The sequence below is a fragment of the Rhinoraja longicauda genome, chromosome 25, assembly GCF_053455715.1.
Source record: "Rhinoraja longicauda isolate Sanriku21f chromosome 25, sRhiLon1.1, whole genome shotgun sequence".
Lineage (NCBI taxonomy): Eukaryota > Metazoa > Chordata > Chondrichthyes > Rajiformes > Arhynchobatidae > Rhinoraja > Rhinoraja longicauda.
In genome coordinates, this window is record NC_135977.1 from 33,687,596 (window position 1) to 33,709,491 (window position 21,896).

Genomic DNA, 21,896 nt, shown 5'->3' on the forward strand with positions numbered 1-21,896 from the left:
GTCAGGATCAAACCCAGGTCTCTGGCGCTGTAAGGCAGTAGCTCTACCGCTGCGCTACCATCTCGCCAACTTGGAAGTTGGATTCTTAGGGCAGTGTTAAATCGAGGTTGGCGAAGCATGTGTGAGATGGAAATTTTGCAGAGAAGTAATGTAGAAGGTTAACTGTGACCCCAAATGCAATGACATTGGAAGTGATTAAAATTTTGATCAGTTCATTTCTGAAAAATCAGGGAATTGAGGACAATGGTGAGCTTTGACAGAAGAGGAGTTGAAGACTGGGGCAGAACAGCCATGATCATCTTTCATGTTGGGGCAGGTTTGAAGGGCCAACAGGCATACATACTTCTTGTGTGAGAGGGGGTCATGGGCTCTCTTTCCCCTCAGGAAACAGTTGAAGAAAAACCAATGAAAATGTCAATACCAATTTTTGTAGAGATTTGCTATGTAAGGATATCAAAGGCCGGTGAAGGATGTAGTGCTTGGGATTAAGGTGCCGACTAACCACAGTTTCAGTGTGCAAAGTGGCCAAATGGCCTTCTCTGTATTACAAATATTTGCTCATAAAGAAAGACCTTCCATCTACTGGATGTGCTCAAGAATTTCCACTTCATTACAGGTGTAAAATAATTTTTGCAACAGGCAGAGAAAGAAGCCAGTTACTTGACTGTAAAAATAGCAACTTGCAGACTAAGTGGCCCCAGCACTTAGCCTCATTTTGCCAAGTTGGACGGCCGGTTTTCTTGCAGCAAATCTACGATGGCTCAGAAAGAGAGGTGACACTGAGCAGTTGCACAAAATTGTTGATGTTAAATTACTGCTTTTACTGCCCAAGTATTTATTATTGTAGAGCACAAAGATAAAAAAAAATTTAAAGGCATTGCTTTTATTATTACCAGTACTTGGTGTTACCAAGGCAACAGCATCTAAGCTGAGCTAGGCCACTGGAAAAACGATTGATGCTCGATTTAAAAATAACAAGTGTTTTGCCATTTTTTGGACCATGGGGTGTTCACCAGGTCTGGACAGGCAAGGGGTACTTCTTGAAGTGTTGACATAGTTTGGTGTAATAAATTTGACAGCTAATTCAGCACAGCAAGTTTCTTTACGTCTAAATATAATAACAATGAATTCCGTTCCTTTTAGTGATAGAAACTGAGAGATAAATATTGCCAGCATGCTGGAGGGAAATCACCTGCTCAACTTTGAAAATATGTGGAGGGATCTTTTAAATCTGTCTGAGAGTTCAAACGGCAGCGTGTGGGAAACGGCAGCATTCCTCCACCATCTGCGTGGAGCTGCAGCGTGGAATTTACCACGTTTAGCCCTTTCCCGCGGTTATTAATTTTGTTTCTTTCCCGCGCACACTGGATACACAATTCCAAAGCTGCCACCATTATCAGGTAGAAACAAAGAACTACAGAAGCTGGTTAATACACAAAAGGGACACAAAGGTAAATACACAGGGCGGCGCGGTGGCACAGTGGTAGAGTCGCTGCCTTACAGCACTTACAGTACTTACAGTGCCAGAGATACCGGTTCGATCCTGACTACGGGTGCTGTCTGCACGGAGTTTGTACGTTCTCCCCGTGACCTACGTGGGTTTTCTCCGGGATCTTCGGTTTCCTCCCACACTCCAAAGTTTTAAAGGTTAATTGGCTTGTAAATTGTCTCTTGTGTGTATAGGATAGTGTTAGTGTGCGGGAATCACTGGCCAGTGCAGACTCGATGGGGCGAAGGGCCTGTTTCTGCGCTGTATCTCATAACTAAAGTAACCTAAACAATAGGACACAACGTTCCCCTGCCCCACCTTATCCCCCACCCCACTGCCCCATCTCTCCCCTGTGCTCCACCTGTACTTCCACCTATTTCTCCACTCCACCCCTCTTTTTTCCATCCTCTGGCTCCACAATCCACGACTCCAAACCTGTCATGCTTTTTCTTATCACTAGCCTTTGTTCCTACCATCTTCCTATCAAACTCCCCTCCACCTGTGATGACCTATTACCTGCCACGCTTTGTCCAGCCTCTCCACTTTTCCAGCTTCCCTTCCCCCCCCCCTCTACAATCAGCCCGAAGAAGGGTCTCGACCCGAAATGCCACCTGTCCATGTTCTCCAGCGACTCTGCCCGACCTGCTGAGTTACTCCAGCACTTTGTTTTTCTTTTGCCAACATTATTAACTGCATGTGAGTGGAGAGGTGATTGATCTTGGTTGCTTGGTCTTTGCAACTCATTCCCAGCAAGGCTTGATCCTTTCATTAGCAAAGCTGTCAACCACACATGAATAAGGCTGTTTCCCCTTGTCTCTTCCTGCCCAAGGATAAGAATCTGTCGTGTCCATTGTTCTGTGATAGGCTGGGATGCATTGCCTGAGTTATTTTATTGACTACAATACAACACAGAAGAGACCCTTTGGCCCACCAAGTCCACGTCAGCTAATCCCATTTTGTTCTCCTCATATTCCGGTCTGCTCCTTCAAATTCCACCACGCACCCACACACTGGGCAATTTACACCGGTTAATCAACCTAAGGACTCAAATGGCTTTGGGATGTGAGCATGGTGCACCCAGAAGAACAAGGGTCTGAAGAAGGGTCTGGACCCGAAACGTCACCCATTCCTTCTCTCCAGAGATGCTGCCTGAGTTACTCCAGCTTTTTGTGTCTATCTTCGGCACCCAGAAGAAACCCATGTGGTCACAGGGAGAAAGTGCACAGTCCACATAGACATCACCACATGTTGGCATTGAGCTGTGTGGCAGAAGCTGGGAAGCAGTAGGTCTACAAGTTGTGCCTTTATGTCACCCTAAATGCTTAGTAACCCTAATTGCACAATGACAGCATCTCTGGAGAACATGGATAGGTGATGTTTCAGGTCACGACCCCTCCTCAGACTCCAGAGATGCTGCCTGTCCAAATGAGTTACTCCAGCACTTTTTTTTGTTGTAAACCAGCATCTGCAGTTGCTTGTTTCTAGCACTATTTGCTCGATGGCCAAATGCTCCTCAACATGTCTTAGAGGGATTAATCGGGACTGAAGGACTGGCAGCCTGTAACACAAAAACACATCAAGTAACAAGATCTGCTGGGGAAGTACAGAGAGACCTCCAGTTTAAATTCCATTTGGAATATTTTAGAGGACCAAGAAGCAAGAACCAAGACTGCAGGAGTGGTGGTGGGGTGTCGCCAGAGCTGGGGTGAGATCATGCAATGTAACACGGATAGCTCATGATGTCTGGCGCTGGCTGGCCAGATCGGAGTGTGAAAACTGGAGGATTGGCCATAGCCCAGGATAGACTGGATGGAACAAGGGGACATTTCTCCTAACATTGCCCTTTGTATCTTTAAATTATATCAAAAGTCTTGTTTTTTAGCCCAGCTGGAAGCAGGGGTGTTATGAAGAGAGCAATGATCTAACTCCAAAACGCAAGGTTATTGTAATCCATCCTTTGTGCAAAATCATGCTAATTCTAGAAAGTTTTTTGTCCTCAGTGATATTGATAACTTTCCTAAGACCAGTCCTTGAGTTATTTTTTCCTTTATTTGGAGTGTAAGATAAAGTTACCTCTTGATTCTCACTTAACTTGTTAACAGCTGTCAAACTCTCAAAATCCCTGGCTGTCATTTGCTGCATCCAAAAGCTGTCATGTGGACAGAATGAAAGGCTTCACGCTGCACTCCTGCAGAATGAGTCGCCATGCTGCTATAATACTGCTTTCTTCAATACTCTTCAGCTGGACTAGTCTGTTCATGACTTTGGAATGGCTTGAAAAGTACAATAATTTTACTAAAACAAAATGCTTGAGTTTTGGAAGATTATGTATTGCACTCAACACAACATCTTAAAAACTACAAAAATTCCTTTCACTACAGATAGACACAAAATGCTGGGGTAACTCAGCGGGACAGGCAGCATCTCTGGAGAGAAGGAATGGGTGACGTTTCAGGTCGAGACCAGACTGAAGAAGGGTCTCGATCCGAAACATCACCCATTCCTTCTCTCCAGAGATGCTGCCTGTCCCGCTGAGTTACTCCAGCATTTTGGGTGTCTATATTCAGTTTAAACCAGCATCTGGAGTTCCTTCCTACACACTTCTAGTCTCCATGCTGTGAAACCAATGGAAATGAGTTGTCAGGATACGGGGCAATTCATCTTCCATCTATTAGGCTGCTGCTTGTTTACCCATGAAATGTCCAAGGGTTATCCAGTTCACTGACCTCAATCTGATTGCACCACATGCTCACTGGTGAGAGCCTCAAATCATTTTACAGTTAAATGCTGTTATTGTTTGCATCATTTCTTCTGCTTTCTTTACAACGTTGGGACCCGAGGTGGGAGTGGTCCTAGTTTCTTTAACTGCAAGCAAATGGAACTGAGCCTTAACTGTAGAGAACCACCGACACAGGGTAGTCACAATAAATAGCACAGTGTTCCAGAGCAGCGGAGGCGGAGTGGAGAGGTTAGGATTTTGTCATTTTTACTGTCAAAAGGTCCCGCGACTGTTTACTTCCTTTTCTTTCATATCGACTGCCAGCCCTTGGACTGTTTATTTGCCTCTTTATTTTGGGCCTGGATTTAAACTGAGTTCAATCATTTGTCGACCATGGGTTCAGGTCACATTTTGTAGTTTCAAGCGTTTTGGATTCTGGGCTTTTTTTTGTCATGTGAAAATTTGATTCCCATCATGTTTGTCAGTCTTTTCCTTTCTTGTTGTATCAAACTGCGTTGAGCTCTGCCACCTGGCTGTGCGGTGGAGTCAAGATTGCCAACTTCAGTCCAGTATGAGCCCTAATCCTTCATGTAAAGTGAGAGCCCACACTTGCCATTCCCAGCAATAGCCTCAATGCCAATGAGTGATGCTTTTTTAAATGGGCATTGGGTAGCAGAAAAGGCCGCTTTATCGACATCCAATGACATTCACACCATGAAGATAGGCACAAAATGCTAGAGTAACTCAGCGGGACAGGCAGCATCTCTGGAGAGAAGGAATGGGTGATTTTTCGGGTTGAGACCCTTCTTCAGACAGCTGTGGAGTCAGAAGAAGGGCCTCGACCCAAAACCTCACCCGTTCCTTCTCTCCAGAGATGCTGCCTGCTCCACTGAGTTACTCCAACATTTTGTGTGAACCTTTGGTGTAAACTGGCATCTGCAGTTCCTTCCCTCACACCATGAGTGTACATGTCACTCTGCTGACATGTTACACTGAAGCCTCCTAATCTGGAGAGCTTGATGCCATGACCAGCAGCAGTTCTCCACATCTGGTGCCATTGCAGTGTTTGCATCTGGCAGAAATGATCAAAGTGATCAAAAATAATCCTCCACCGCTGCTTCAAATTAACGTTCAAATGGACGCAACTTTTGTTTGCTGCCTTTTGAAGTTTTCTCATGAACTATCGCTTTTCTCTCCATCCTTCCTTCTTTTGCTCACGTTCCCGCACCTTACCCATACGGTCATTATTTGAGACATCAACCTTCTTTGTGAGTGCTGACAGATTACAATTGAAATTGACCCAACCTTGGCTGAAACTAGTTGATGCACAGTTATCTGCATCATCGCTGCGACCTATTAATGCTACAGAGATAACCATCACGTCCAAGTGCTCCCTTATCTGTCCAGCTCCGCGAACCACTGAATAACACACTGAGGTGTGACGGGACTGAGTCATTTGGAGAGGCAGCAGTCAATTTTTATAATAAATGGAATCTCATTCATGAGAAACAAATAGCAAGAATGGTGGCTAGAGTTGTGAATGCTATTGATACACCTAAGTTATGTCAAGTATTCATTTATTATGTCAAGTATTCAATTATTACATAATTGTCATTGTTTTTTTAGTTTGTTTAAAATGCATGCAATATATATAATTATATCCCAAGGTAGATTCTGAGACTGAAACTCTGGAGGTCCTGCACATTGACATGGGATCAATATAAAATGTGTCAATTGCTGTGAAATGCTCTCATTTTGTGATCTAACGTTATTATTCTCAGCTAAACCATTACCCTTTGTCTTCAGGTTTAGGTTCAAATGTAAACTTTTAATAGGAAGAAAGTTGCTCGTCTCCAGCAGTGTAAGGATCATATAGATAGACGCTGGAGATTTAAAATAAATCACCATCTGTGATGGTGGTGTAGCGGTAGAGTTGCTGCCTTACAGCGCCAGAGACCCAAGCTCGATCCTGACTACAGGCGCTGTCTGTACGGAGTTTGTACGTTCTCCCCGAAACCTGCGTGGGTTTTCTCCGAGATCTTCGGTTTCCTCCCACACTCCAAAGACGTACAGGTTTGTAGGTTAATTGGCTAATGGTACAAAAAAGAATTATTGCTAGTGTGTGTAGGATAGTGTTAATGCGTGGGGATCGCTGCTCGGCACGGACTCAATGGGCCGAAGGGCCTGTTTCCATGCTGTATCTCTAAAACTAAAAGAAAAATCACAAAATATTAATGTGAAACATTTGAGCATCCTTCAGGTGGAAAGGAATGACAGGAACCACCTCATTCTTCCTCTCAAATAGAACACTGAACTACCGCGCATGTGTGCAAATAGATTCCTCATCATCAATGGAAGAATAACGAGAAGAATCCGATCCAATTGACACCGCACTTCACAAGAATGATTCATTCTCAACGTGAATTCCTTTCCCCATTACACCAATCCTGCCTTCAGGCATGACATCCCGTTGTGGTACAAAATCAAGGTTTTCATAAAGAATTTAAGGAGCAGCTAGCTCATGGATATGTCGAGCCTTGTTTCATAATTCTGGGCCCAGTACCTAATATATTGGTAATTATTTCTGTTTAAGCCCAGACATGATTTGAATGAGATGATGCGTAAAGTACCCAGCCAGAGGCATTCCCTTGGGCCTTCCACAAACTGCCATGCCTGCATGATTCATGTCCTGCCGCCAGCCCTTCACCAGTGCTTTTGAGCAGCCTCTTGGTTTGATGAGCTGACTTTCAGGGGGTTGATGTGAAGCTGTCTGTACTGATGCACTACTGTCTCTTCTGAACCATGTTGCTTTATGCGAACTCTTACAGCAACTGAACCCTGGCTCATTCTGCTCACATCCCCATCTCAAACTGCTTTATATCGAATGGGGTAAAGTGTAGAGACTGCTGTAGTGGCTAGACTGTTGTTTACAGAGATATCTGGTACAATTTATACCTGTGTGTAAACCAGCATCTGCTGTTCCTTCCTACACATTCAGTCTACGCCTCTGGTTTACATCAGTGTTGTGACGCGTGAAATGGTGATTGTTCGAAATGTTGAGGAATTTGAGGTGATAGAAATGGCACAAAGGCTCAATTCTAATGATGCTGCAAGATTGCTGACTGTCACACCTGTAATGTTTTACGTCAATGCTGCTTTTTATATTGACGTTGATTTTTGAAACTGGATGAATTCTGCATTTCATGTGGATGCTGAATTTTCTGTCTATTGGATACATAGGTACATAGACAATAGGTGCAGTAGGAGGCCATTCGGCCCTTCGAGCCAGCACCGCCATTCAATGTGATCGTGGCTCATCATCCACAATTAGTAACCCGTGCCTGCCTTCTCCCCATAAGCCTTGATACCGCTAGCCCTAAGAGCTCTATCTAACTCTCTTTTGAATACATCCAGTGAATTGGCCTCCACTGCCTTCTGTGGCAGAGAATTCCACAAATTCGCAACACTTTGTGTGGAAAAGTTTCTCCTCATCTCAGTTCTAAATGGCCTACCCCTTATTCTTAAACTAGACCCTGGTTCTGGACTCCCCCAACGTTGGGAACATGTTTCCTGCATCGAGCGTGCCCAATCCCTTATTAAATTTATATGATTCTATAAGTCTCCTCTCATCCTTCTAAATTCCAGTGAATACAAGCCCATTCGCTCCATTTTTTCATCATATGACAATCCCGCCATTCTGGGAATTAACCTCGTGCAACCTACACTGCACTCCCTCAATAGCAAGAATGTCCTTCCTCAAATTAGGAGATGAAAACCGCACACAATACTCCAGGTGCGGTCTCACCAGGGCCCTGTACAACTGCCAAAGGACCTCTTTGCTTCTATACTCAACTCCTCTCGTTATGAAGGCCAACATGCCATTGGCTTTCTTCACTGCCTGCTGTCCCTGCATGCTTACTTTCAGTGACTGATGCACTAGGACACCCAGATCTCATTATTCTTCCCCTTTTCCAAACCTGTCACCATTCAAATAATAATCTGCCTTCCTGTTCTTGCCTCCCATTTATCCACATTAAACTGCATCTGCCATGCATCTGCCCACTCACCCAACCTGTCCAAGTCACCCTGCATCCTCATAGCATCCTCCTCACAATTAACACTGCCACCCAGCTTTGTGTTATTTGCAAATTTGCTGATGTTACTTTTAATTCCTTCATCTAAGTCATTAATGTATATTGGAAATCGCTGCGTTCCCAGCACCGAGCCTTGCAGTACCCCACTAGTCACTGCCTGCCATTCTGAAAGGGACCTGTTAATCCCTACTCTTTGTTTCCTGTCTGCCAACCAATTTTCTATCCATGTCAGCACCCTACCCCAATACCATGTGCTCTAATTTTGCCCACTAATCTCCTATGTGGGACCTTATCAAAGGCTTTCTGAAAGTCCAGATACACTACATCCACTGGCTCTCCCCTGTCCATTTTACTTGGTACATCCTCAAAAATCCCAGAAGATTTATCAAGCATGATTTCCCCTTCGTAAATCCATGCTGCCTCAGACCGATCCTGTTACTGCTCTCCAAATGCTATTACATCTTTGATAATTGACTCCAGCATCTTCCCCACCACGGATATCAGGCTAACTGGTCTATAATTCCCTGCTTTCTCTCTCCCTCCTTTCTTGAAAAGTGGGGTTACAGTGGGGTTACATTAGCTACCCTCCAATCCACAGGAACTGATCCAGAATCTATAGAACATTGGAAAATGATCACCGCCCCGCGCCCCACGTGACCTCACCCAGCCAGCGGCCACGTGCTCCCGCTCCACCAACGGGCGGCTACCATTGGTGGAGCGGGAGCACGTGGCCGCTGGCTGGGTGAGGTCACGTGGGGCGCGGGGCGGTGACATTACCTTGTCCCGTATTTGGGAGTGAGATAGTTGGCACCCCTAGTGTACTTGCATCAAGGATAGGCTGTGTACGTTCCAGAATCGGCCGTGCAATGCAGGAAGGCAGCTCATCAACAATCCCAGCACCGACTTATAATACCAATCAATGCCAATTTCAGATCAATTTTATTTCCGAGAACTAATGTTTGTTTGTGTTCTCTGGATGTGGAAGCAACAGCAGCCTATTCATCACAGGTACTCAGTACATTTTCCTCACTATTACTCTTGTAGTTTAGGGAACAAGCTGACCTAGATTCAGAAAAATCAACCCTGCTGCATTTTTATTCTTGCAGATGAAAGAGAGCAATAAAAAACCCTCAGGAAACAGGATATCACATTAGATGAATTAAGATCACATAGAGGTGATCTTTTATTGAGCTTAAAAGTTTCAAATAATCTGTAGAGTTGGGGGAAAGGAGGGTGGGGGGATGTTGGGAGAGAACCGGTTTGAAGTTTTTTGTTGGGCTTGTCATAAAATCACCTCGTGGCTGTGAGCCAAGGACTATTCTTCTCTGACGTGGGAAGGGATAAGAGCCAGACTTTGTCTAGTGTAACACCAGATCTGATATCAATATCACAGGCCCTGTATCAAACCCTTTCAGTGCTGTTCATTGTCTGAGTGCTGCTATCATCCAGCTGCAACCCTGAGAACAATGCCTGGGTCCAACCAGTGTTGCCACGTCTGCCGCCACACTTTGTATCTGCCTTGGAGCTGTGGGAGCCACAGCCCTTCCGATCGGCATTGTACATTTACAGGCCTTCAATGGCCATTATCATTATACTATATCTTTTCAATCATCGTCCATGGAGTGTATTCCATTTAAAGTGACACGTCCCCTTTTCTGTCCACGACTTTCCCAAAGCTGGTGTCCATGACAAATAGGGTTGCCAACTGTCCCGTATTAGCCGGGACATCCCGTAATTTGGGCTAAATTGGCTTGTCCCGTAATAGGCCCGGACGGCGCTGTAGGCCCAGACACTGCATGCCCGGACACTGTAGCCCAGGGACCGCAGCAGTCCCGGACACTGTAGGTCTGGACATTGTAGGCCCGGACACTGTAGGCCCGGACACTGTAGGCCCAGACACTGTAGGCCCAGACACTGCATGCCCGGACACTGTAGCCCAGGGACCGCAGCAGTCCCGGACACTGTAGGTCTGGACACTGTAGGCCCGGACACTGTAGGCCCGGACACTGTAGGCCCGGACACTGTAGGCCCGGACACTGTAGGCCCGGACACTGTAGGCCCGGACACTGTAGCCCAGCGACCGCAGCAGTCCCGGACACTATAGGCCCGGACACTGTAGGCCCGGACACTGTAGGCCCGGACACTGTAGGCCCGGACACTGTAGCCCAGGAACCTCAGCAGTCCCGGACAGTGTAGGCCTGGACACTGTAGGCCCGGACGGCGCTGTAGGCCCAGACACTGCATGCCCGGACACTGTAGCCCAGGGACCTCAGCAGTCCCGGACACTGTAGGCCCAGACACTGCATGCCCGGACACTGTAGCCCGGGGCCCGCAGCAGTCCCGGACAGTGTAGGCCCGAGCGCCGCCTAACGAAGGCCCGGGCAGCCGCCATTGGTGGAGCGGGAGCACGTGGCCGCTGGCTGGGTGAGATCACGTGACGTCACCTTGTCCCGTATTTGGGAGTGAGAAAGTTGGCAAACCTAGATTGAACCCACATCACTGGAGCTGAGATACAACAGCTCTGCCAGCGGCATCACTATGCTGCCCATCGTTGCCTAGTTTATGTTGAGTTACTTGATGTCAGTAAGAACACAAATCCCGACCAGCAAAGTAAATGAAAGAAAGGGGCTGTTGTGGCCTCAAATCTCAATGAATGAGGCAACAAAGATAACCAATACCGGGAATGCCTGCGCCCAGTGGCTCACTGGAACAGAGTGGATGTGGAGAGGATGTTTCCACTAGTCTATGACCGGAGGTCATAGCTTCAGAATAAAAGGACGTTCCTTTAGGAAGAGATGAGGAGGAATTTCTTTCGTCAGAGGGTGGTGAATCTGTGGAATTCATTGCCTACAGAAGGCTGTGGAGGCCAAGTCAATGGATATTTTTAAGGCAGAGGTAGATAGATTCTTGATCAGTACGGGTGTCAGGGGTTATGGGGAGAAGGCAGGAGAATGGGGTTAGGAGGGAGAGATAGATCGGCCATGATTGAATGGCGGAGTAGACTTGATGGGCTGAATGGCCTAATTCTGCTCCTATCACTTACGAATTTATGAATTCATAAACAAGCCATGTCAAGATTTGAAGTAAAAGCCGGTTTGTGTTATACCTGCCATATTTGAATACCTAGTCAAACACATTCATCCTAATGGAGTTACATTGATTGTGATCGTGGGTCGCTGGCAGTTTTAAAATGTTGCCAGTGGGAATAACTCGCGTATAAAAAGGCCAAAGCCATAGGTGACAAAGTACTGGAAGATACCATGGATTAGAAACATAGAAAATAGGTGCAGGAGGAGGCCATTAGGCCCTTTGAGCCAGCACCGCCATTCATTGTGATCATGGCTGATCATCCACAAAATGCCTCAGCTGCTGTAATACATGAGGAGTGGAGACTGTAGTGGAAATAAGTTAACAAGTTAGCAGTCTATTGGCTTTAAGGCTGATTTGGCCATCTATTGAGGTTGTGGCTGGGATGTTGCCAGGGAAATGTGGAAATCTTAGAAACAGTTCCACATGTTTTGCAACCCGCACTGGATTTCAAACATTAACAAAAAGAGAGACGGAAGAAAAATGTTCCTTCATTCAGAGCACAGCTCATGACCTGGGGGGAACCAGTGCTTTACATTAAACACATATCGAGCAGCGATCAACTTTGTAATGTCAGGAATGCAACCGTTTCTGGGGCAGGAAGAAAATTGGCAAAGTTTTATTTTCTAATTGTTTATTTTAGTTTATTTAGTTTGGAAAAACTGGCCCTTCGGCCCACCGAGTCCGCACCGACCAGTGGTCCCCGCACCTTAACACTATCTTACACAAACTAGGGACAATTTACGCATACACCAAGCCAATTAACCTACAAACCTGTACATCTTTGGAGTGTGGGAGGAAACCGAAGATCTCAGAGAAAACCCACGCAGGTCACGGGGAGAACGTACAAACTCCGTGCAGACAGCACCCGTAGTCGGGATTGTGCACGGGTCTCCGGCGCTGCAAGCGCTGTACGGCAGCAACTCTACCGCTACACCACCGTTTGTTGTGGGCGACGAGGGTCCTGTTGATTGCTGGCTCTGTAAGTGAGGTTTTGTCATGCGTTTGCAGACTGAGCAGGAAAAAGTTAGCATTTTGATGAAAGGATCTGTGGCAATGTTAATCAGAACTCTGTCGATGGTCTTTTAGAAGCGGATTAGTAGCACAGGTTGCAAGGCTGTCTGTCCGAAGCAGTAAACATGCATCTTGAAGCAAACTTAAAGCTGATGCTGTTACTTTGTGAGTGGATGTCCACTCCTTTCATTCCCCCACCCCCGCTCGTTATTATTTTTTGTTGTTGTATTAATCACATTTATATGAAGATATAATTGTATGGACAATGCTATTTTGAATGAGCTGTTCGGCATTTTAACTGTCCAGTGACTGTGTCTCATCTTGCTTGTTGGTAGCAAGCTCGGGCAGAATTCTCCCCGATTTCACAAAGTGCGTCTCTCCTAGAAAGAAAATGTCTTTGCCTTGAGGTAAAAAAAAAAGCCTCTGTTCAGAACCCATGCGGATTAACTCCTGAAATGGTCTGGCCTGGTTTCTAAAGAGAAGATTCTGCATTTCTTTGTAAGGTTTTAATGCTGAAACCCTTTCACAAAAGGAGGGGGTTAAGCACCTATTAGAAACCATTGCATCAGTTTTCCTTGAAGGACCCTCTGGGTCCAGTTAAAGCTGCCCCTTTCTGTTCCACGCTGCAAGCCTTCATTGAAAGCAGAGCTGGGGGTTTGGGGTGTTTGGGGTCACTGGAGGCACCGTTTAAGGGGCAGCCCATGGCCCGAGGGTACAGGGCGCCAGTGCAGCAAAACTGGTTTATGCGCATTGTTTGGTCATTGGCTTAATAGGATAAATGAAGCTGGACAACCTCCTGACCTATGCTCAAATGCGGCAACTTTTGTATCCTTAAACCAGGTCGGGAGATTGAGGACAGGGGGCTGCTTATCCATTAATCTGCCTTTTTAAATAACTGAGCATTTAATCCGATTTGTTCCATCGGATGACCAACTTTCCTTCCTTTTGTCCAACCTTTCTCCTGGTCTAAACTGGGATTCAGGTTGTGTGGGTGGTGACTGCATAAGCAGGGATTCTGTGTGTTTTTAACAAGCTTCCTTGCAAGACTCTGAATTTCACTGTTAGATTTCTTGCAGAGCAAATAAAAACATGAGCATTGAGCACTGATGTGCTGTTTACATTTTAACTGTGCCGTGCAGTGTGATACTGGCTCTGCTCAGGTGCTGATGAGCTCTGGTCAGCAATGCAGTTGGTGCAAGTGATGATGCCAATGGTCAACATTGTTCACGTGGCATTGTTCAGTGTGTATTGCTTGCTTCTAGCTGTGCAGTTATTTGGGAGCCTGGAGGAATTGTCATGACCTTCCCACCAGCATCCACCAGGTGTATATTTGGAGTGGAGACAGAAAAAACCCCAAAGGTTTTCAAAAAGGTCTTCTTCCCTTGTAGTTTGGCAGAGATGCAAGATTCAAGATTCAATTGAATTGTCACATGTACCAATTAAGGTGCAGTGAAATGTGAGTCACCATACAGCCATACTTAAGTAAAACGCAACAAGCCACACAAACCTCATAAAATAGAATTTAACATAAACATCCACCACAGCGGATTCCACATTCCTCACTGCGATGGAAGGTAATAAAGTTCAATCGTCTTCCTCTTTGTTCGCCCGCGGTCGGAGCTGTCGAACCGTCCGCAGTCGCCGCTGCCGACTGTCCGATGTCCGAGGCCCTCACGTCGGGACGATCAAAACTGCGGTGTCGGGACGGATTGAAACTCTCAGCAGCATGGAGCTCCCGAGACGGCCTCTTCTTACTGGAGACCGCAGGCTTCACTGTGTTCAAGTCCACAGGAGCTCTCCAAAGATGATCCTCAGCAAAGGATCGCAGCTCCGCGATGTTTAAGTCCGCGCCGCGCCCCCGCCTTGAAGCGCCGGGCCGGTCTCCAGGAAAGGCCGCCAACTCCACCATATTAGGCCGCAGTGGAGACACAATACGGAGAAAAATCGCATCTCCGTCGAAGTGGAAAACTCTGGGGAAAATAGTGCAAGTGATACTGATGCTTGATAGTGATTGGGATTACTGTGCTTCCACTGAAGTTATAGTAGAAATTTGCTTCAGGTGTCCTCTCCCAGAGCTGTGCCTCTTGGGTCCAGGAAAATCATGATGTCCACGCTTCAACCATATGTGCTCGTAGAGACAGTACTTAGCTTGCCCTTTGCTTCTGTCCAATAAATTCTGATTAGCACCGTGAGGAAGAGATTTCATTACGTTAACACGTTCAATACCTTTCACCCCACCAGCCTCTGCGTCCAACACATCATCCTCCGACATTCCTGTCATCCTCAACATGATCCCACCACCAGTCACATCTTCCCATCAGATTGAAAAGACTAGGTTTGGAGATTACTGGAGTTTAGAAGGATGACAGGGGATCGTATAGAAACATATAAAATTATAAAAGGACTGGACAAGCTAGATACAGGAAAAATGTCCCCAATGCTGAGGGAGTCCAGAACCAGGGGGCACAGTCTTAGAATAAAGGGGAGGCCATTTAAAACTGAGGTGAGAAGAAACATTTTCACCCAGAGAGTTGTGAGTTTGTGGAATTCTCTGCCACAGAAGGCAGTGGATGCCAAATCACTGGATGGATTTAAGAGAGAGTTAGCTCTAGGGGCTAGTGGAATCAAGGGATATGGGGAGAAAGCAGGCACAGGTTACTGATTGTGGATGATCAGCCATGATCCCAATGAATGGCGGTATTGGCTCAAAGGGCCGAATGGCCTCCTGCATCTATTTTCTATGTTTCTATCCACCCCATTTCCCTTGCCGCAGAGTCCGCTCCTTCCACACATCCCTGGCTCACTCATTCCTTCCCACTCAAACCCACCCCCTCACCAAGTACTTTCCCCTGCAACCGCAGGAGATGTAATATGTATCCCTATAATTCCTCCCTCACCTCCAGGGACCCTTGCAGTCTCTCCAGGTGAGACAGTGGTTCATGTGCACCTCCTGTAACCTCATCTACTGCATCTGGCGCTCCCGATGTGGCTTTGTGTACATCGGCCAGACCAAGAGTAGACTTGACAACCGTTTGGTCCACGGTCTACTGGATCTCCCAGTTGATGAACATTTTAACTCCTCCTGGTGGAGTTGATGCCATGGGACATTGAGAGATAATAAATGTCATTGCACGTGTTAATTTGAGTCCCATTTTGGAAAAATCAATTGGATTTTGCTAATTCTTGGCAATGTTGATCATGGTCCCCGATGTATTGCTCGTGGACAGTTTCACGTTCCAATCAGTCAAAGTCACAAGATCAAGGGAGAAGGAAGCGAAGGGCAAAACTGATCGCCTCAAACGCACAAATTATGCTAGACCAAAGAAACAGCAGGCTGCAAGTCTAGGATAAGGCCACACGCCTCAAGCCTGCTTTAATAAGATCACAACTGATGTGACTGTAACCTCTACTCCATATTTCCATCCACCTGCGATAACCTTTCACCCGTTTGCCAATCAAGTCCCCTCCCTCCACTTTAAACATGTCCAAACACAAGAGCATTCTATGAGCGTACAAACCTTTGAGAGAGTCTGTTCTCCCACAGTCCTGCCTTAAGTGGTGACCGCGTTTTCTCAAGTAGTGATTTACTGCAGCAGGATCTCCAGCCTGTTTCTGGCATTTATAGGACACTAGATATGCCAATAACCGTGACCACGTGCCCGCCCTTCCTCGTGCTGCTGAAGAACTGTCCACATCTGAGGAACATTCACACCATGTTGGCGTGAATACTCACTCAGTCTCCTGGCTGTGTTGCCAACTTTGTCCAACCACTGCCAGGTGCTGCTTGGTCCTCATGTAAGCAAAATGTTCTAATTGCTTTTATCTTGTTTCCTTGTCTCTTCGATCCCATTTTCATCTTTAACCTAATCTTGTTTTATGAGCTGTGACATCCGTAACGTGATGTGCATTTTCAATATAGCATTAAAAATGCAGGTAGATTTGAAGAAGGGTCTCGACCTGAAACGTCACCCATTCCTTCTCTTTAGAGATGCTGCCTGTCCCGCTGAGTTACTCCGGCTTTTTGTATCTATCTTCGGTTTACACCAGCATCTGCAGTTCCTTCCTACACAGGTGCATTGAAAGCTGTTTGTTTTTTTCATTCTGTAGATGGTGTCTCATGACAATGTAACCACTTTATTTGCTAACTTTCGAACATGGAACCAGACTTGCTACACAACAACTGTGGCTGTATTGCTGGAATGTATTCCTACCTTTTACATGACATTGAACTCTTCTTCACTGATTCCTTCATTGAGAATCTAAGACCGAATGTGGCAGTTTTGGTGGTGCTGGGTTTATTATTATTTTGTGGGGAGAGGGAAATGCAGGGGTGAAAAATAATTAATTGGCAGAAGAGAAAGATAACTCATTGTTTTTATCAGTGGAACTCAGTGAATTGTTTGCAACAGTGAATAATGGCATGGTTAGGGTCCCTTTAAATGCTGTTGAACGTTTCCCTCTGAACACGATAAACAGCAGAGAGTTGAATGCAGCTTTTAAAAGGGTGCTATCATCTTTTGCAGAAAATTATTATGCAGGATGAAAGCTAGGCAGAGACATCCCTGAAATCTATTTTGCTACTCTCAGAGCAAAGCAATAGCACGCTGGCAAACAGATTCTCGTGACTAACTGGCACATCAGCAGAAAGTTCATCTGATTCAGTGTGTACAAATTACACAAAAGGAATTCCAACTGCAAATAAACCAGCTAGTCATAAAAACAAATCATAAAAGCTTTTACCATTACTTAGAGAGGAAGAATTCAACAGAAGTAAGCATATCCTGTCTCTGTCTGATGGGCAATAAGGATTTGGCAGCAACTTTAAACAAATCCTTTTTACGTCTTCATGGCAGAAGCAAATTTCTACTGTAAATGTAGATGTAAAGTGAACAGGTGGGTCAAAATGGTCGATCACTGGGGCATTTAGTGGGACTAAAAGCTGATAATTCCCCTGCATCACTTGCATTCCCCACGATTTAAATAAAGATTGTGGATGCATTGGCTTTGATTGCAGAATTTTCCACATTTTGTAATGGTCTCTGTGGGTTGTTCAAGAGAAAACAGTGAATGATAAATTAGTTACAGTAACTTAATATAATTGACAGGGAATATATTAGAATTACGGACCCTTTCAAAAATTATAACAGTTATGCTCGATGAACACAAATTTATGAAAGAGAGCTTTTGTTTGACAGGATTGTGGTTAATTTTAGATGAGAGGTAGTTACTTATTTGGTGCATCTAGATTGTCAGAAGAGGTTGTGAGGCAGGATTAGAAATTGTGTGCTTTGGGATAATGTGCTTGACAACACTGACGATTGGAAAACTGACAGCGGACATGGAGTTAATAGATCATTACAATTGATTTATACCGAAGCCAATTAACCTACTGTACGTCTTTGGAGATTGGGAGGAAACCAGAGGACCCGGGAAAAAACCCACGTGGTCACGGGGAGAACGTATAAACTCCATACAGACAGCACCTGTAGTCAGGATCAAACCCGGATTTAGATTGGAAAAATAAACCGAGGGAAGACAAAAAGAGGCTGATATAAAGATAATGTGGCAGATATAATATAATGTGGAGAACAGAAAAATTATCCAATTTACTAAGATTTTTTTTTCAAAAGGGTAAGTACCATATCCTGGAAGGCCACGTTTGTGTGTGAACCATGGAAAATTGTGGATCAGCAATTTGGGGAACAGAGTCAAATATTATGAGCAACAGGCTGGAAGGTAGACAAAGGCCAAGATCAAAGCAGCCTAATCTTAATGAATACTGGAGCAGGTTGCAGGGGTCGCGTGGCACCCTGCTGCTCCTATTTATGAAGTTCTTACATTCTTTGTTCAATCGGTATGCTATTGTGAGAGGAAAGAAGGCTACTGTATTGATCTCACTTTAAATTCCAGTTTGGGATTGGGCTCTGACAATAATAGTTATGAATTCCTTTGATTGAATAATTGACTGGTTTACCACGACACTCTCATGTTCTGAACTCACTTTTAATCCAAAACTATCATCTTACCTTTTCGTAAGTGGAAATCACAGAAGGACCCATATAACACTTCTATTAAATCAACACACGAAGAAGGCTCTCGACCCGAAACGTCACCCATTCCTTCTCTCCAGAGATGCTGCCTGTCCCGCTGAGTTACTCCAGCATTTTGTGCCTATCTTCCATATAATCCAGCAATGTTTCCTGGTAGACACAAAAAGCTGGAGTAACTCAGCTGGTCAGACAGCATCTCTGGAGAAAAGCAATAGATGACGTTTTGGGTCGAGACCCCTCTTCAGACAATGTCTCAAAGCCTCCTGGTCGATCACTTCGTACAGCATGTACTGAAGTTGAGTATTCAAAAAAAGGACACATGCAAATTTGTAGCATCTTCACAACCTCTGTGGTAGAGGACTTCAAAGGTGCAACCGCCTGAGTGAAAACATATCTTCACATCTCATTGCTAAATCACTAGCCACTAATTCTGAGATTGTGGTTCCTTGGTCTCCATTTTCTGGTTAGGTGAAACCTTTTTACAGCATTTAACCGTATCAAGCCCCATTACAATCTAGGAAATCTGGTCATAGTCTCTACATTTCTTTGACAGATTCATGGATAGGAATGGTTTGGAGTGGTATAGAAACATAGAAACATAGAAAATAGAAAATAGGTGCAGGAGGAGGCCCTTTGGCCCTTCGAGCCAGCACCACCATTCATTGTGATCATGGCTGATCGTCCCCAATCAATACCCCGTGCCTGCTTTCTCCCCATATCCCTTGATTCTACTAGTCCCTAGAGCTCTATCTAACTCTCTCTTAAATCCATCAAGTGATTTGGCTTCCACTGCCTTCTGTGGCAGAGAATTCCACAAATTCACAACTCTCTGGGTGAAAAAGTTTTTTCTCACCGCAGTTTTAAATGGCCTCCCCTTTATTCTAAGACTGCGGACTCGGTGGGCCGAAGAGCCTGTTTCTGCGCTGTATCTCTAATAAAACTAAATAAATAATAATAAATGGGATAGTCAAATGGGATATGACCAAATGCATGCAAATGGGACAAGCTAAGACAGAGAATTTTGGTCAGCATACATGAGTTGGACCAAGGGACCTATTTCTGTGCTGTATGTCTATATAATTTATGGAATCTAGACATAGGACACAGGGAATTTAGGAATCTGGATCGCATGCAACTAAAAGCTTTTCACTGCATCTCGGTATACATGACAATGATAAACCAATATCAAGAACGTGGTATGTTTCTCTCTCTCTCGCTCTCCCCCGTCTCTTTCTCTTTCACAAACACACAGGCTGTCTTCTCTTGCTCCCTCTCTACCCCTCTCTTCTGCACTCTCTCTCTCTCTCTGAAATCCAGCAGTCAAATGGCGCACAGTACGATCTCACAGCCTGCATTTTAACAATGACTCGTTGGTAGGTCTTGATCCAATATCTATCTGACTACAAGTGTTACAGCTAGACCAGAGTTCATACCCCTGCAAGATAGACTACTCGACCCTAAAAACCCTAGTATGTCATGGCGCCATTTTAGTAGGCAGAAACTTGCAGAAACATTTTAAAAGAAAAATAACAAAAATCTGTGAATTGATAGATGAGATAAATGCTTCATTTTTGTGGTATCATCACACATACTATTCCCCAAAACATTGATTACATTGCGAGAGGCTTAGCGAACGGCGGGTTTGCTTACTAAAATGGCGGATGTTACACTCCTTTGCGTACTACACTTCAGTATAGGCAATTTCAATGGAGTGCTCCTCTGGTATCTTTGATTGTAACTACACAAGATGGCAAATTCAGATCCTTCGATGACTTTGGGGGTAATTTAAATCCAGGTAAATTAACTTGGAATACAAAGGTAGAACCTGTAATAATGGCTATGAAGCTAAAGGATCATTGTTTAAAAAAGCTAGTTCAGGAATTTCCTCCAGGGAAATATACAATTTGCAATACCATGTGTGACTCCATGCTGGAGAAGATGTGGTGACTCTTACCTGCTCTCCAAATTGGCCCTGGTTCGAGATGATGAATAAGTGCTTACTTTGGCAGTGATGCCTTATCACATCAATAAATAAAGAGTCTTGAATTCAGACCTCGGTGTGTGCTACATCTGCACACATCTATTAGCCAGAAACAGATTTCAAGTCAAAGATCTTTCTTCAGCATTTGGGAAATGCTAGATATTAAAAAAAGGTTCCTCAGAGAAAAGGGAGGGGTTGGAGAGAACAAAAGGGAAGGTACGTGATAGTGGAAAGGGCAAGAAATATTGAATGGCACAAAGTGCTGCAGTAACTCAGGACAGGCAGCATCTCTGGAGAGAAGGAATGGGTGACGTTTCGGGTCCAGATTCTTCTTCGGAAGAAGGGTTTGAAGAAGGGTCTCGACCCAAAACGTCACCCATTCCTTCTCTCCTGAGATGCTGCCTGTCCCGCAGAGTTACTCCAGCATTTTGTGTCTATCTTTGGTTTAAACCAGCACCTGCAGTTCCTTCCTACATGTTAACTCTCCCTAATAGACAATAGACAATAGGTGCAGGAGTAGGCCATTCGGCCCTTCGAGCCAGCATCGCCATTCAATGTGATCATGGCTAATCTGTTTATATTTCCTGTATATCTGTCTAATCTGTTGTATATTTCCAGCATCTTTTGTTCTTTTTAAAATCTAAAATCTAAATCTTCAGTATGTACACTACTTTGCATTTAACTAATAATCAGTATCTTCCAGGTTCTCTCTAATATTTGAGCGGTAAATGCAAGTGAATTTCAACATTTTTCTGTGTCTGATGAAAAGCACAGTATTTTGATTATTTGTTACTTTTACTGAATGATAATTCATGTCTCTGCAGTAAATGCACACCGTATGAAATGCATATTCTAATGACATATCCCAGAAATAAGATGCTGTGTACATATTTGGAGAATCCCCTCAGGAAGAGGAGCTAGCATAACAACAAAATGCAAAGTAAATACCAGAAATACTTCAATAGGAACATCATTAACCCTGTGAAGTTTGAAACAGCACATTAATAATGTGACTTCAGTTATGACCATTAAATTCAGACATCAATCAATACTTCCCTTAGCTTTTGTTAATGAGGGCTTTTCTATTTCAAAAAAAAAATCTTCACATCTATATTTGGAAACAACCAATAAAAAAATGTAGAGTTGTAAGCTGCCTTACAACTCCAGAAATAAGGGTTCAATCCTGACCACGGGTGCTGCCTGTATGGAGTTTGTACGTTCTCCCAGTGACCGCGTGGGCTTTCACCGGGTGCCCCGGTTTCCTCCTACGCTTCAAAGACATCCAGGTTTGTGGATCAATTGGCATGGTAAAAATTATGATAGTCCAGGGTGCATAGGATAGTGCGAGTGTGTGGGATCGCTGGTCGGCACGGACTCGGTGGCCTGTTTCCGCGCTGTAGCCCGAAACTAAAGCAAACTAAACTAAACTGAACAACAACACAACTTTTCACAAAGGCTCAGC

The 21,896-nt window shown here is 44.7% G+C and overlaps 1 protein-coding gene across 4 annotated transcripts in view; it reads left to right on the forward strand.

The window, feature by feature from the left end:
• Positions 1-21,896, forward strand: part of znrf3 (zinc and ring finger 3) — a 285,032-nt gene that overhangs the window by 112,442 nt on the left and 150,694 nt on the right. The window contains exon 1 of one of the 4 annotated variants that reach the window (XM_078421276.1): positions 12,345-12,371. The exons of the other annotated variants lie outside the window; for them this stretch is intronic. The gene's annotated coding sequence lies outside the window, so the exon portion shown is untranslated. Of the gene's footprint in view, positions 1-12,344; positions 12,372-21,896 lie in introns of those variants that run through there. 4 annotated transcript variants of the gene reach the window in all.